This window comes from Chiloscyllium punctatum, chromosome 31 (assembly GCF_047496795.1).
Source record: "Chiloscyllium punctatum isolate Juve2018m chromosome 31, sChiPun1.3, whole genome shotgun sequence".
Taxonomy (NCBI): Eukaryota; Metazoa; Chordata; class Chondrichthyes; order Orectolobiformes; family Hemiscylliidae; genus Chiloscyllium; species Chiloscyllium punctatum.
The window spans coordinates 8,407,125-8,424,560 of NC_092769.1; the positions used below are offsets into that span (position 1 = coordinate 8,407,125).

General features: G+C 44.6%; 1 long non-coding RNA gene across 1 annotated transcript in view; it reads left to right on the forward strand.

Moving 5' to 3' along the window:
* Positions 1-2,341: 2,341 nt before the first annotated feature.
* The window catches only part of LOC140456907 (uncharacterized), a 28,046-nt gene continuing 12,951 nt past the window's right edge, over positions 2,342-17,436 (forward strand). Inside the window, exon 1 of the long non-coding RNA XR_011953185.1 lies at positions 2,342-2,451. This is a non-coding gene — a long non-coding RNA (uncharacterized lncRNA). The remainder of the gene's footprint in view (positions 2,452-17,436) is intronic.

The window sequence follows — 17,436 nt, forward strand, 5'->3', positions numbered from 1 at the left end:
ATTAAGCCACTTCTGGAATTCTGTTTTCAGTTTGAATTACTCTGTTCTGGGAAGGATGTTATGAAACTTGAAAAGGTTTGGATAAGATTTACAAAAACGTTGCCAGGATTGGAGGATTTGGACTACAGGGAGAGGCTGAATAGGCTGGGGCTATTTTCTCTGGTGAGTCAAAGACTGAGAGGTGACTTCATGGAGATTTCTAAAATCACGAGGGGTGTGAATAAGGTGAGCAGCCGGGGTCCTATTTCCTCAGGTTAGATGGGTCCAAAACTAGAGCACCTGGGTTTAAGTTGAGGGGGCAAACAATTTAAAAGGGATCTAAATGGCAACGTTTTCAAGCTGAGTGTGGTGTGTGTATGGGAGGGGCTACCAGATGAAGTAGTGGAGGCTGATAAAATCACAACATTTATAAGGCTTCCAACTGGGTACATGAATAGGAAGTGTTTTGATGGATACAGGCCAATAGCTGGTAAATGGGAATCCATTAGTTTAGGATTCCTTGTTGGCACGTAAGTATTGGACCGAAGGTCTGTTTCTTTGATCTTAATAATTTAAGATGCATTCCTCTATTTTGTGGAGAGCTAGCTGAAGCAGAGATAATTATCCTTGGAGCTGAGAAGGTGAAGCAGTGATTTCGATCTGGTGCAGATTTGGTTCCAAGGTCTTGAATTTGCAAAGAGAGAGAGGAATTGTTAACACATTGTCACAATTTTTAGTAACTACTATCAAGTAATTGGCAAATAATACAAGGTGAAAATGTGAACACTATTTTACTCAGTAAGTTCTGAGCATCGGGAACAGTCTGAACGTCACAGATTCAGCAGGTATTCTGAAACAGACTTAGAATTTTACTTTTTAAGGAAAGATTTGGGGGGCTATGGGCACATGGGAGGGGACTTGGGACAGATTTGCAGCATCTCCAGAGGGAGAGAGTACAGCCCCAATGGGCTGAATAGCCCCCAGGCCCTGTGCTCTTTGATACTGTCCCGTTCACTGTGAATGATGAAGCTCATCTCAGGGCAGACAGAGGGATTGACCCTCCACTCTCATCACAATGGGGCCCGGCTGATTGATGGCAGCTCTAGACCAATGGGAGGAGAGTCTGTATGGTCCTGCAGCCAATGGGATTGAATGAGGGGTCTGGCCAGCAAGACAACATGTGTCCATGAGCTGTGTAGGTGCAGTGTCACTGGGTGGGGGTGGGAGAGACAGCAGAGACTGGGACAGAGGCTGTGGGACCTGAATTACAAACTCGCGGTAAATTAAAACCCAAAGAACTGCGGAAGATGTTAATCAGAAACAACAACCAGGAGGTTCTGGAAAAGTTCAGCAGGTCTGGCAGCATCTGTGAAGAGAAATCAGAGTTAAAGTTTCAGACCAAGTGTCCCTTCCTCAGGACAGATGTTACTGAGAAAAAAAGTCAGTTTATGTGCAGAATTTAGTGTGGGGGGAAGATAAAAGGAGTAAAGGATAGGTGGGGATAGAGTGAGAAGAACGGTTGGATAACGGAGTGGATAACGATCTGGCTGGTGGAGGGTCATTAGCTGTTAATGGAGACTATTAGTGGCTAATCAAAGGGAGTGTGTCATGGCGGGGGGTTGTAGTGTGTGGGGTAGGGGGCTACGACATGAGGTTGTTGACTTATGGTTTGCCACTAACTGTCTCCATTGTGAGCTGTTCCTCAACGATACCACTCCACGATTGGAGCTGCCGAGGACACAGACCTGTGGAATAGCTTCCCTAACACCCTCTGTCTGCCTTAAAAATGTATCCAAAATCGTTCTCTTTAATCAACGTTTCCATCATTCGTGAAGCATTTTAGGAGATTTGTCAATGTGAAAGGCTCCATACAATGCAGGTAGTTGTTGTTATTGTCTGATATCAGGAGAAACAGGGATGAGCCCTCTCTCTCTTATACCTGATGAACAGCAGCAAAATCAGGAAGCACTGAGCATGCTCCAGCCCACAATGGGCCTCGGATGATTGATGTCAGCGCAGGACCAATAAGAGTTGGGGAACGGGGCGAGAGGTGCTAGTTGGTCCTTCAACCAATCGGAGTGAATGAGGGCCGGGACAATACTCAACTACGTGATAAACTTCATGGACAGCACAGTGTTGTTGTGACCAAGGCATTGGAAATGTGTGAAGGTGAAGGGCAGGGGAAAGGAAAGACATATTCACCAGGAAGAGAAGGAAATTTTCATGGTACGGGATGAGAGGTTTTACAGAACTTAGTGCACATTGTGAAACAAAAATTTCAAAATCCAAATTCTGCACCATTTTCCCTCCCTATCATGCATTTTGCACTCCCTGAAATATCAACTGTGTGTTTCTCCCTCCACAGATACCATTGATCAGTGCCAAAGCCCCATTGCCTGTGGAGAAGGTGATGTTTGACTTCCTTGTACAGCTGCAGTTCGTGTGGTGAAGGTGTTCCCACAATGTGTTTGGGTAAGAGCTGTTATAGATTATTCACTCAGCAACATTGAAGAGTTGACAATGTATGTGCAAATCAACAACAGTTTATTTTTTTTATCATATTATAATTCCACAGTAATACTCTTGAGAACTTCTGACATAAGGCCACAGATGGGGATTTCGGTCAGGTGATCAAAAGAATTGCCAAAAAAGCAGGTTTTCAGGAATACCTTAACGGAGGAAAGCAGGTCTGAGGGGGTTAGGGTGGGAATTCCAGACCGTGTTGCCTTGGCAACAGTAGAAACAGCCAGACAGGTGAAGCAGTGAATAAACTCATCGTTGGGAGTCTGAAAGAAAATGAGTTGTCGGGGTTTCACAGGTTGTGTGGTGCAGGGAGACACGGCTGTTCACAGCCAGGAATTACATCAAGGGTGAGAATTTTAAATTGTTGCTTGTTAATAGGAGCCTTTTGATGAATCAACAAGTTTTGGTCCAAGTGAGCACTTGGGCAGTAGGGTTTTAGATACTCTTGAGATTACATGAAAGTTGAATGTGGGAGGCTGGCCAGGAGTGTGTTTGGGTAATGAAGTCTGGAGATAACACAGGGATGGACGAGTGTTTCAGGAAATGAGCTGAGACTAGGGTGGAGTTGGGTGATGTCACTGATGTAGAAATAGTGCTTTTGGAGTTGGGCTGCTCCTCCTCCTCATCACTCCCCCTCCCCAATTCACAGATATTGTTCCTTGTTCTACCTGTCTGTCTTTTCTGGTTATGTCCTTCTCTTCCATTCTGCTACAAACTAATAATTGAACCCACCATTGTTTGAAAAACCTACTCCATCCTGACTGTCTCTTTCCTTTCTGAATTCCCTGTATTTGGTGTCCCTTAAGGATCTCTCCTTGGTCCCTCCTGTTTCTACCTACATACTGACAGGAGGTGACATCGTCCAAAAGCACCGTGTTAGGTTTCACATGTACACTGACAATGCCCAGCTCTCCCTCCCCATCATCCCTCTCCATTACTCAGTTATCAAACTGCTCATCACACTCCCACTACGGGATTGGCTGCAATTTCCTGCAACGGAACGTTGCAATGGTTAAACCCATTGCCTTCAGTTGCTATTACAAATTACTTTCCCTGACTGCTGAGCCCCTCCCTCTCCCTGGGAACTGTCTGAGGCAGAGCCACACTCTTGACAATATTGCTCTCATATCTGACCCCAAGGTGACCTTCTGATCAGACATCTACACAATCACAAACACCAGGAATTCCAATCTCTTAAAATGTTGCTTGTCTCCACCTCACCCCAGCTCCATTGCTACTGAAACCCCTGACCCGTGTCGGTGTTGCCTTAAACTTGTCGAATCCAAAACTGAACCCATGATTCCGTGACTGACCCAGAATCTAGTTCCAGACTCCCTCATGTTGGGAAACATCCTCCCATTGTTTACCCTGTCAAGCTCCTTAAGAATCCTACATGTTACTATGAGACCACCTCTCATTCTTCCCAAATCCAGTGAGAAGAGTCCCAACCTCTTCAGCCTTTTCTTAAAAGATAATCCCTGCAAACCAGGGTTCATCCCAGTCAATCTTCTGTGAAATGCCTCTGATGGAATGATGTATTTCCTTAAATAAAGGGACCAAAACTTCTGTCATTACTCCAGATGTGGTCTGACTCGCACTTTATAAAGTTCCTCTCAGGTATATACTCCAAACAACTCCCTTTAAACTTGCACAGAAGATGTTGGAAATGCTCAGCAGGTGATGCAGCATCTGTGAAGAAAGTTCAGTTCAAGTTTCGGGTCTGGTCACCCTTCCTCAGATACGTTAACTCTAATTTCTTTTCACAGATGCTGCTAGACCTGCTGAGCTTTTCCAGAAACTTCTGTTTCTCTTCCTGGTTTACAGCATCTTCAGTTGGTTCGGTTTTCATATCCTTTAAACTTCCCATCTCTCTTCTAGAATTTGACATTTCCACCTTGGAAAAAAGATTCACATTTGTTTGGACTCCTCTACCCTGAGGAAAAAAGAAACCATGACTAGTAACCCTATCATTGCTCCTCATAATTTTATAAAGTTTGATTAAAGCCACGTAAAGTGTCCAGTGCTGCAGGGAAATAGCCTCAGCCTATTCAGCCTCTCCCTATGGTTCAAATGTTCCAATACTGGCAACACCCTAGTAAAACTTTTCTGAACTCTTGCAAGTTTCCCAACAACTTTCCTGTAACAGGGATTCTGGAATTGAAAGCAGTCTGGGGATTCCAAAAGTGGCCGAGCCAATAAACTGTACAACCGAAACATGATCTCCCAACTCCTATCCTCAATGCACTGCCCAACAACAGCTAGCATACCGCACACCACCTTCACTGACCTGTCTACCTTCAACCACACGTTCAAGGAACTATCAACCCACACTGCACGGTCTGTTTGTCTGTCAACACTTCCCAGGAACTTGTCATTAAGAGGTTGAGTCCTATTCTGGTAACATCTTTCTGAAATCAGGGAGACCACAATTGAATACAATATTCTAAAACTGACCTCCCCAATGCCCTACTCAGCCACAACGTGACCTCCTAATCCCTATACTCTGTGACAGAATCCCTACAGTGTGGAAGCAGGCCTTTCGGCCCATGAGACCATACCAACCATCGGAACAGCATTCCACCCTAACTCTGTAACCTACCATTACCCAAAGCTCATCCAGCTAATCTGCATATCTTTGGATTTCTGGGAGGAAATTAAGAGCACCCAGAGAAAGCCCACGCAGACACACAGGGAGAATGTGCAAGCACCACACAGACAGTGGAATCGAACCAGAGTACATTTATTGATCAGCACATTCCATTCAATGTTCGTGTCCCAAAATGCCACGTTAAGCACCTGATCTCCCTGAAATTCTACTTTCCAAGAACGATACAGTTGTTCTGAGCCCTTCAGAAAGAATTAAGGTGAGGAGGAGAAAACAGGAACAGGGTTGAGTTTTAGCTCTATAAAATAGCTCTTTATCTTCCCCCTCTCTTCCCCCCCGTCTCCCCCCACTCTGTCCATCCCCCCCCCGTCGGCCTGTCCCTACCCCCTACCCTGTCGACCTGTTCCCCCTGCCACCGCCCCGTTCCCCCTGCCTGTTCCCCTCCTCTCATCCCACTTTTTGTCCCCACCCGTCTCTGTGCCACCCCTCTCTGTCCCCCCTCTCTTTCCCCACCCACTTCAGTCTCACCCCTCTCGATCCACCCACCCCCTGTCTGCCTACCCTCCCTCCCAGTCCCCTGTTTCTGTACTCCCCCACTGCCGGGCAAATATCTTGTCTATTTACCCTATCCATGCCCACCCTGATTTTAAAAATCTCTTTCAGGTCACCATTCAGCCTCTGACGCTCCAGGGAAAACAGCCTATCCAACCCTGGCAACATGCTATAATTCTTTTCTGATCTCTTTAAAGTTTAATAACATCCATCTGATCGGAAGGAGAACAGAATTATATGGAATATTGATTCAGCAACTTTTGCAATGTCCTGCACAGCCGCAATATGACCTCCCAACCCCTATACTCAATGCTCCGACGAGTAAAGACAAGCAGACCACTGTGGCCTTCACTATCCTATCTACTTGCTACTCTACTGTCAAGGAACTATGAACCTACAGTCCAAGGACTCTTTGTTTAGCAGCACTCCCCAGGAACTTACTATTAACTGTATAAGTCCTGCTAAAGTTTGCTTTACCAAAATGCAGCAGCTCGCATTTTTCTAAACTGAACTCCTCAGCCCATTCACCCATCTGATCCAGATCCTCTTGTACTCTGAGATAAACTTTTTCACTGTCTACTACCCCTCCCATTTTGGTGTCATCTGCAAACTCACTTACAATACCTCTTATGTTCACATCTAAATCATGGATATAAATGACGAAAAGTAGTGGATCCAGCACCGATCCTTGTGACACTCCACTGGTCACAGGCCTCCAGCCTGAAAAGCACCCTCTGCCCTTCTACCTTCGAGCCAGTTCTGTACTCCATGCGATCTAACCTTGCTGACCAGTCTCCCATGAGGAACCTTGTCAAACACGTTACTGAAATCCATGTAGATCATGTCCATGCTCTGACCTCAGCAATCCTCTTTGTTACTACTTCAAAAAAACTGAGTCAAATTTATGAGATATGATTTCCCATGCACAAGGCTGTTATTAGTATCCAGGATTTAACTCTGTACATTGGGGTCTGCGTTGCCCAGTTATCGATGTTAACATTCTGGATGAAGTTCAAGTATGCCAGCATCTTGTCAGTGACTCTGTATTGAGTCTTGTTAATGTCACCAACACAGGTGAGTTCCTTTTGAAAGGCAGTCCCTGTATCCCTTGCCCACCAGGAAATAGTGTAAGTGTCCTTACCTCTGGACTAGGAGGATCAGGTTCAGAGTTGAGTAACAGCATCTTTGAAGAGGCTGATTAGTAAACCTGTCCAAGCCACCAGGCCATACAGTCTCCCAGCTGTCCCTGCCTGAGCCTCCAAACAGAACCTTCCTGTAGTTTCTCTCCTGTCAGACTCTCCCATTGCTCGGTTTGTCCAGGATCCCCTCCTGCTGCTGCACTGATCCTGTCCCTCACTGACCTGTCCATCCCCCAGTGTCTTCCACATTCATTCACTGTTCACAATCCCATTGTCCCTGTCCTCCAGCCCCGCCCCCTCCCATCGATAGAGATGGCTCAGTGGTTAGCACTGCTGCCTCACAGCAGCAGGTACCCGGGTTCGATTCCGGCCACGGGCAACTGTCTGTGTGGAATTTGCGCATTCTCCCTGTGTCTGAGCAGGTTTCCTCCCACAATCCAAAGATGTGCAGGGCAGGTGAGTTGACCATTCTAAATTGCCCAGCGTTTTATTTACATTAGTTAGGGGGCATGGGTCTGTGTAAGTTACTGTTTGGCGGGTCAGTATGGACTTGTTTGGCCGAAGGGCCTGTTTCCATACTGTAGGGATTCTGATATATTGGGCAGCAGCTGCTGTCCATCACCCGGACTCCTGTATGATCGGGAGCACGTGCTGTAGGAGGGGAGACCAGTGCACGGGCGCAGTGCTGACCAATTGTGGGACTATGTGCAGCATAGGTCAGTGCCTGGGAAGGAGGCTGTGGGTGTGAGGGATTAATCTATCATTAGCAGCTTCATCCCTCTGGGAGCAGGACCCAGGGGAACGGCCCTTCTCTTGCTACCCTGACATGTGATCAGACTATCAGTGGTGCAGCGTTTTGCAGAAAGTTATCAGAACTCTTTTGTGAAGATTCAGGGTTGTTATGGAAAGGGACAAGGATGGGCCTGCAATTAGAATTCTAATTTGGCTCATTTTAGTCAGATGGGTCTTGGCCAGAGTGTGCAGGAAGCTGTGTATGCAGGATGGTTCTCATCAGGAGCTAGGAAACGAAATTCGAAGAGAGAGTGTGTGAGAACTGGGTGTGGAGGAAAGGAGGGGGGGATTGGTTTGGATTTCAGTTCACAGAAGAGAGAAATTGTGAGACTGAGGTTTAAAGCTTTGGCGGAACAAGGAAACTACAGTTTAATACTACAATTGTCTTTTGAATTTCCATCCTGTATTAACAGTGGTAACTTGTGTGCTCTGTTTTATGGTACTGAAAGGGTGGATTTGCGGATGAGAAATTCAAATTGAACTTCATGTTCAGATCTGATAGTTACTTGATCCGTGCCGATCTGAATATCATTGGCCTTTTCATCTGGAAGGAAAGGTGTGCATTCTGTCCGTGGGCGAATATTTCAAATCTCAGTGTGACTGGAAAAGTACTGCGACACAGCCAAGTCCATGTCAGCATGGTGGGTGTGGAGAGAGAGTTCATTTGTTTTTGAAAGTCTGGACAATCCTGGCACATTTCCCAGGAACAATAAAGCCACAACTTTGCTTTGTAGAAGGACAAGTCTTTAATTAACTATACAACCAGAAAGACACAAGGATACCTGCACCATGGGAAACACTATGAAAACGGGATTGTTGTAAAGGAGTTCATTCTCGATCATGGATTGTAATCCATTGGCATTGTCCCGTCGGTTCCAGCACCGTGGGGAAACACTGGAAATATGATGAATGTAATGTAGGTTTCAGTTATTAAACTGTAAAAAGTGCAGAACAATTTACAAGGGTGTTGCCAGGGCTCAGGGGTCTGAGTTATAGGGAGAGGTTGGACAAATGAGGATTTTGTTTCGAGCAGAGGAAACAGAGGGGGTTCTTTGCGAGAAGTGTATAAGACCATGAGAGGCATGGATAAGGAGAATGCACTCAGGCTTTTTCCCAGGAACTCGAGGATTGAACAGCTTGATTGGATCAGTTTAAGGTTAGAGGAGAAAGAATAAAAGGGAGGCTGAGTGGCAACTGTTTTACACAGAGGGTGGTATGTATATGGAAGGAGCTGCCAGTGGAAGTGGTTGAGGCAGGAACACTCAACAGGTAAAAGGCATTTGGACAAATACATGGATAAGAAAGGGTCAGAAGCAAATGGGCCAAGTGCAGGGAAATGGGGTTAGCGTGGATGGACATTCTGGTCGGCATGGGCCAGTTTGGGCCAAAGGACCTGTCTCTGCTGTCAGATTCTATGACTCTAAGTGCGTTTGCTATTTCTCCCCCTAACTCTGTTGGTATCCTGGGATGTATTCCATCAGGGCAATGAGACTTGTCTACCTTTTAGCTCCATTAACTTGCCCAGCTCTAACTCTTTCACGATAATAGTTATTATCTAGGTCCTCACCTTCCTCAGTCTCCTTATCAATTACTGCCATGCTCTTTGTGTCCTCCACTGTGAAGACTGACTGCTGTGTACTCATATTCGTGAACCCTGCAGGATAGGAATAAGTGGGCACAGAACTCTGAGAGGTCTTCTTTGAGTCTTTATTGATGAGACATTGCAGTTACATGGATAGCATACATACAAAACGCCTTCAGGCAGCATCAGGTAACTCCCCGCCTGTCCAATGTGCCGCTCCCATTCTTATACCTTTATGGTTTGGGACTTTGAATAGAGACTGTCTCTCAGTATTATCTCCATGGCAACGCAAGTTAGAAAGTCTAATTCAGTTCAGCACTTTGTGGTTAAACCACACACACCTCCCCCACGCCCCCGTGGCTCCCTCAAGTATGTGACAGGCACTTCAGTTTCAGTGGGGCTGTCTGTCAGGTTTCTGATGTGGAGGAGCCAGGGTTGGGATGGACAAAGTTAAAAACCACACATCACTAGGTTATAGTCCAACAGGATTATTTGGAAGTACAAGTTTTTGGAGTGTGATGTGATTTTTAACTTGATCAGGATTAACTCTATGGTAACAGTTAAGTGCTTCAACAATTAGAGGCAATATGTTCCCCAAACAATATGTTCCCCTCTAGCAGTGTAAACTGTTATTCCAGCCCTGGGGATAGCAACTCGTCACTTTTCTCCCCCAATCCCATCTCGCTTTCTGTTGATCTGTAAAGTTTTTCTAATCTCCTTGGTCTTTACCAATTTGTATGCATTCTATTTCAGTTTCATAGACTCCCTTATTTCCTGAGCCACCCATGGCAGATTATTTCTTTTCCTACAGTCCTTCCTTTTCCCTGATATATACTTTTGCTGAGCACTTCAAAAAAGTTCTTTGATATTCCCGCACTGTCCGTCAACTTTCCCACCAAAAAGTCTTTGTTTCCAGTCTACATTAGCCAACTCCTGCCTCATCCTATTGTCGTCTCCTTTTGTTTAGGCACTGGATCTTGGGATTGGATTTAATCTTCCAACTTTCCATCTTTGTTCTAAGGTCAACCAGACTTATCAGAATTCTTTTATCAGATTACGAGGTGAGGCGATGTTTCCTGGGTGTTTTGGTTTTCATTGTCAGTGACCTTGGCTTTGTAATAAAGTACAGGATAGATATTCACAACAGCGTACTCTGGACACTGCGAATGTACGACGTAATCTAAAACCATAAATCACTGTCTCCCCTCAGTTTAAAATTGCAAAATCATTATCTCCTACACGCTTCCTCACTACCTAAGATTGGAATGCTAATTTTCCTGACTATCTGTCATTTTCCGAAAATCTCCTTTGGTGAAGGTGGTGATTCTTGGATTCAGCTTTCCAGTTATTACCGCCTCTCCAAGGACACCCTGCTTTATCCTCATCATAGAATAGAATCCCAACAGTGTGGCAGGAGAGCATTGGCCCATCAAACCCCACCAACCATCCAAAGAACATCCCACCTGGAGCACCCCATCCTTGTAACACTGCATTTCCCATAGCTGATCCACTGAGTCTGCACAATCATGGAGACTGTGGACAAGTCCACACCGACCCGCCGAAGCGCAACCCACCCATACCCCTACATTTACCCCTTACCTAACACTATGGGCACACACAGAAACACAAAAGGCAGCATGTGTACCTGAGTTGAATGAACCTGGACTTAGGAAAATGTGACAACAATCACAACTAGTTAGAATTACAGAATCCCTTAGGCGCACAAAGAGACTATTTGGTCCATTGAGTCTGCAATGACCTGCTCTCCCACGCTACTTCCATAACCCCACATTTAGCATGGCTAACCCAACCCACCTAAACTACACACTACAGGCCATGTTAGCACGGCCAATCCATCAAACTGGCACATCTGTGGGAGGGTCCCATATTATGTCTAAGTGCTCAGGATTGTGGATGAAGGCTCACAAATACTTGAGTCTGACGCAAATCCTCTTTTATTTTCAAAATAAAATCTGGGGGAAATTGCAGCCAGACAGATTTCCAATTATCTCATGAGGAAGAGAATTCAAAACTCGTGCCCCTGACCCAGGGTGCGCAGTGAAGTCACAGAGATCTGGGAACCATCAGAAATGTAACAAGTTGTGTGCAAAGTGGGGGTGAGACAAGGACAAAAAGACAGTCTGTCACACGGGGGAAGGCAGGAGAGATTAAATTGCACAAATGGTAGTCCCTCAAGGCCATGGGGAATGGAGTTAGGGCTGGGAAAGACACCAGGAAACAAGGTGAGCAGCTGTCAAAGAAATACATTGAAAAAACAGATTATAACAACATAGAGGGCAGAGTACACAGTCTGAAATTGTTGCTCTTATTGGTGAGTACAGAACGCTGTAAAGCCTGGGTCATTCTATTACAGCCAACACATGCAGGATAGGCCAAGTGGCCTCGTTCTGTGCTGAACTTTCTGATAAATGTATTCTGACATTTGGAATTCAGGTCGGATGATGTTCATAAATTCTCAAATTGGACTTGAGTTTAATATTCTGGAGAAATGTTAAATAAATCGCAATGATCCCATTCTGCAGACTTTAGTCCACAGCCCTGTGTGTTCCAGCATCTCAGTTACATCCATGTCCTTTTATTCTAATGTGATGCTGGTTACTGCCTCTGCCAGTCCATCAGTGAGTTCCTGCTCGCCTCCATCTCCGAGTGAAATGAATTCTCCTCTCACCTTCTTTCTGAGAATTAGTTTCAATCTAAATCCTCCAGTTTCTGACCTCTCAGTTAATGAATAGCTCCTTCCTATCCACTCGATCTGGATTCCTCAGCATTTTATCACTTCAACTAAATCTCAGCTCATCCTCCTTGGAAATCATCCACAGCCTATCCAACCTTCCCTCAGAGCAGAAATTTTCCAATTGTAGAAACATTCTGATCAATCTCCTGTGTACCCTCTCTGGTGTGATCACATCAACCCTGGAATAAGGGGATCAGATGTGTGCAGTACTTTACCGCAGTCAAACGAGTGTTCCTGACATTTTCCATGTCACCTCCGTGTTCTTGTGGTTGTCACTCACACAAGAAGTGTCCTGGTTTTCCCACATGGAACTGGATGTGCACTCCATGGGGCTGGGATTCCCTACCATGTGTTTATTTGTTCACCAATCCTCAATTAACTTCAGATTAAAACAAGATTATCAGCTACCCACCAATCAACTTCTTCCATTATACTGAAGTCACCTTAATTTTAAAGTGATTTTAAAAAGTATTACTATCTAAACACAACAGGCTTTAAGTTGCTGATCAAGTATTCAGATGTCTCCACTGTTACAGTCACTTGAAGATTATCTTTACATTCAGCTACATTTGGTGAATTGAACACTGATTGTAAATATATGAATATCAAACGGACTGGAATTTTATAATGATTAATCCAGTCTGACATTCTTGTTGGTTAATATCTTGAAGAGAACTGTCCTCAGAATTCCAGCTGTGCGCTGACTTCATTCACAACTTGATGTGGCTGGACTGCAGATTTAAGATCTGTTCTGTTGTTTCCTGGATTGCTTCACTCTCTATCATTTGCTGCTTATGCTGTTAGGCACACAAGTAGTCTTCTTTGGTAACTTCATCAGGTTAACACCTCAGTTTTAGGTATTCATGCTGATGTTACTGACATGCCCTCCTGAATTCTCTCAGATGAATGAGGATTGATACTCTGGTTTGATGGTAAGAGGTAATTTGGGGGATATGCTTGGCCGTGATTCTGTAAGTTTTGTTGGAGTACAATTCGACTGCTGTTGTTGGATGGAAAGAGCTAAACTCTTACACTGTTGGCCCCATATACGACATGCAGTTTCATGAACACTGATAGGCCAAGACATGAAATAGGAGCAACACTGTACAATAATGCAGGATCACAACTGCAGTAAGGGGAGTTTAAGATCCAACTTGACATAGGAGTAGGGAAAGAAGCAGCTAATCAGATAGTGTCTCTTTATGATTATGAGTGAGACAATGAGATTATTGTACTGTTGGAGGTGAGGGTGGAGGAGGTTGGGGAGAAGGAGAGTTCTTCTACAAAAACGAATCTGCCTGAGAGTTGTGAGATAGAATTGATTGCCATGCATTTAACAGAAAGCTAATTGAAACTGGTTTTATCCCCAAAAGATAACAAGACTGATGATGCTTCTAATTATCATCAGAAACAAACCCCAGAATACATGGTTCGGAGATGGATGTCAACAGCCAATCAACATCCAACTCCTGCAATCATTGAGCAAACGTATGTGTGATTACCCAGTTCTGATGAACCAGACAATCACTGTTCACTCTGTGCAGATGGACAGCGATGTGGGGAAGTCTTGGCCGAGTGGTATTTTCGCGAGACAGTTAATCTAAAACCCAAGATAGTGTTCTGGAGACCTGGGTTCAAAGCCTGCTGCAGCAGATAGGGGGGAATTTGAATTCAATTAAAAAAAAACTTATGAGTTCAGAGTCTAATGATGACCATTAATCGATTGTCAGAAAAACCCATCTGGTTCAGTAATGCCCTTTCAGAAAGGAAGCTGCCATCCTTACCTGGTCTGGTCTACATTGTGACCTCAGACCTACAGCAATGTGGTTGACTCTTACCTGCCCTCTGGGCAATTAGGGATGGGCAGTAAATGCTGCCGGGCCAGCAACATCCTCATCCTGTGAATGAATAAAGGAAAATAAAAATCTGTACCCAGTGTGAATCTGTGCATGTTCAACAATGTTGTGAACATTTCCAAAGCTAAGATCTTTATGTGCACAACTTTATGAGCTACCAAAACCATTGTTCATTACTTGGCGTGAAAAAGAGGAAAAAAGAGGAAAAAAATCCTTCAACTGTGGCTATCAGTAAATTGACTGGTGTCCCAGCAGGATGGATGCCTGAGTGAATCCCATCTCCCCTTCCCCTCTTCCCCCCCCCCCCCACCCCCCCCCCATACACACAGCAGGTGAACAACTCTTCAGTCTGACTGGTTTGGCCAATTTGCAGGTGGGATGGGTAAAGAATTCCCTTCTGGCATTCCCCACATTTCCAGAGTCGGTCCCTAGTGTGGCTGCACTGGGGTTTTGCCATTTCAGATAAATGCTGGCAGACTGTTACACACACCGTTAGCCCCAACCCCCCCCACCCCCCACCCCCCCTCCCCCCCAAAGAACCCAGTATAAAACAGTAAACATTATCTCCTTCTGTGGAGGGACAGCCTGTATTGGTCTGAGTAGGAACACTGAGCAGATTTACCTAAATGATAACTTCATCGGTGACCAGAGCAAGTTAAGCAAGTCCAAATAAAATGCATTAAGCACAGAAAGAGACCCATCAAATCCAAGCTGGCTCTCTGTTGCAGAATCCAATATTCTCATTCCCATACGTACCCCAAACTCTGCAAGTTTATTTCCCTCCAAACTGATCTAATTGTTTTTATCAATCATTGATCTTCTCTCTTTGTACCACCATAATAGGCAACATGTTCTGCATATTTCCAGCCAATACAGTCAGCAGAAACACTTGCTCATCTCCCGCTGTCTCAAAACCTTACATCTGACCTTATCTCTTGTGCCATCACCTATCGAATGCAGATATTTTTGTCTGCTATATCTAGGTCTGTTATAATCTTATACAGCTCTATCACAAACATATCCAACTTCTTCACTTCAAAGAAAATCACAATTTCTTCAAATCAATCCAGTGACGGCATTTTCTTCATCAGTGAACCACTCCAGTAAGTCTATACGCCACAGTCTGAAAATCACTCAGATCCTTCATTGTTGATGCCTATTTTGTTCCACAAATCCAGACGATGCAAGTTTTCTGCACAACAGCAGTAGATTTATTATTGGACAGCCGGTGAGAGTTTCAAAGTGTCTCTAAAGTAGCTGAGTGTCTACTTGTAGAGACTCTTCTTCACAAATCTCTGCCTTACCCACAGAGACAGGAAATTTAATAGGAATTAGACAAAGCCATATCAGTGCAGAACAGGCCCTTCGGCCCTCAATATTGCGCCGACCTGTGGAATTTTCTCAACTCGTCCCCCTGCACTATCCCAAAATCATCCATGAGCTTATCTAAGGATTGTTTAAAACTCCCTAATGTGGCTGAGTTGACTACCTTAGCTGGTAGGGCATTCCACACACTTACCACTCTTTCTATGTAAAGAATTTGCCTCTGACATCTGTCTTAAATCTATCACCCCTCAATTTGTAGTTGTGCCCTCTTGTGCAAGCTGTCATCATCATCCTAAGAAAAAGACTATCACTGTCTACCATATCTAATCCTCTGATCATCTTGTATGTCTCTATCAAATCCCCCCCTTAGACGCCTTCTGTCCAATGAGAACAGATCCAAAATATCAGCCGTTCCTCATAAGAACTTCCCTCCACACCAGGCATGATCCTGATAAATCTCCTCTGCACCTTTTCCAATGCTTCCACATCCTTTTTGTAATGGGGCGACCAGAACTGTAGACAATATTAAAACTGTGGCCACACCAGCATTTTGTATAGTTGCAGCATGATATTGCGGTTCCAGAACTCAATCCCTCTACCAATGAAACCTAACATGCCATATGCCGCCTTAACAGCACTATTCACCTGGGTGGCAACCTTCAGGGATCTATGTACATGGACTCCAACATCCCTCTGCACACCCACACTACCAAGAATCTTTCCATTGACCCAGTACTCTGCCTTCCTGTTATTCTTCTCAAAGTGCATCACCTCACATTTAGCTGCATTGAACTGCACTTGCACCTCTCAGCCCAATTCTGCAGTTTATCTAAATCCCCCTGCAACCTGTAACATTCTTCCAAACTGTCTACTACTCCACAGACTTTAGTGTCGAATGCAAATTTACTAATCCGTCCACCTATGCCTGCGTCTAAGTCATTTATAAAAATGACAAACAGCAGTGGTCCCAAAACAGATCCTTGTGGAACACCACAAGTAACTGGGCTCCAGACTGAATATTTTCCATCACCCACCACTCGCTGCCTTCTTTCAGAAAGCCAGTTTCTAATCCAAACTGCTAAATCACCATCAACTCCATGCCTCTGCATTTTCTCCATCTGCCTACCATGTGGAACCTTATCAAAGGCTTTACTGAAGTCCATGTATACCACGTCAACTGCCCTAGTTTCATCTAAATGCTTGGTCACCCTCTCAAAAAACTCAATGAGTTTTGTGAGACACAACCTGCCCTTGACGAAACTATGTTGACTATATGAAATCAAATTGTTGCTTGTTAGATGATTCTAACTGTTATCTCTTATAATCCTTTCCAAAAACTTTCCTACAATGGAAATAAGGCTCACTGGTCTATAATTACCTGGGTCATCTCTGCTGCCCTTCTTGAACAAGGGCACAACATTTGCAATCCTCCAGTCCTCGGGTACTAAACCCATAGACAATGATGACTCAAATATCAAAGCCAAAGGCTCTGCTATCTCCTCCCTAGCTTCCCAGAGAATCCACGGATAAACCCCATCCGTCCTGGGGACTTGTCTACTTTCACTCCTTCTAGAATTGATAACACCTCTGCGTAACTAACCTCAATCCTTTCTAGTTTAATATCTCGTACCTCATTTTTGTCCTCCACAATATTTCCCTTTTCCTGTGTAAACACCGATGAGAAATATTCATTTCGCACTTCTCCGATCTCTGCAGGGTCCACACTCAACTTCCCACTTCTGTCTTTGATTAGCCCTATTCCTACCCTAATCACCCTTTTATTCTTCACACACCAAGAGAAAATTTCAGGGTTATCCTTTATTCTGTTTGCTAAAGACTGCTCGTGTCCTCCCTTTGCTTTTCTTAACTCTCTCTTTAAATCCTTCCTAGCTGATCTGTAACTCTCTATTGCTTCATCAACACATAAGCCTCTTTCTTCTTCTTAACAAGAGATAGAATTTCTTTAGTAAACCATGGTTTACAAACTCTGTCTGTGCCAGTTGGGTCACCCCACAGCCATTGACTTTCCAAAGAGAACAATCCAAGATTTTCTAACCTCTCCAGGCAATCCAGGCAACATCCTGGTAAACCTGTTTCCACCTTCCCAAAAGCCTTCACATTCTACCTGTAATGTGGTGATCAAAATGGCACACCATCCCCCAAAGGTGGCCTGATTATAGTTTTATCTTCACTCCCCTGACAGAAGAAGGCAAGCCTGCCATTCACCTCCTTCACCACTTTCAGGGATCTTTCAGCTTGCAACTGAAGATCCCTCTGTATATCAGGGCTGCTCAGGACCCTTCCGTTTATTGTATACATTCCTCTTG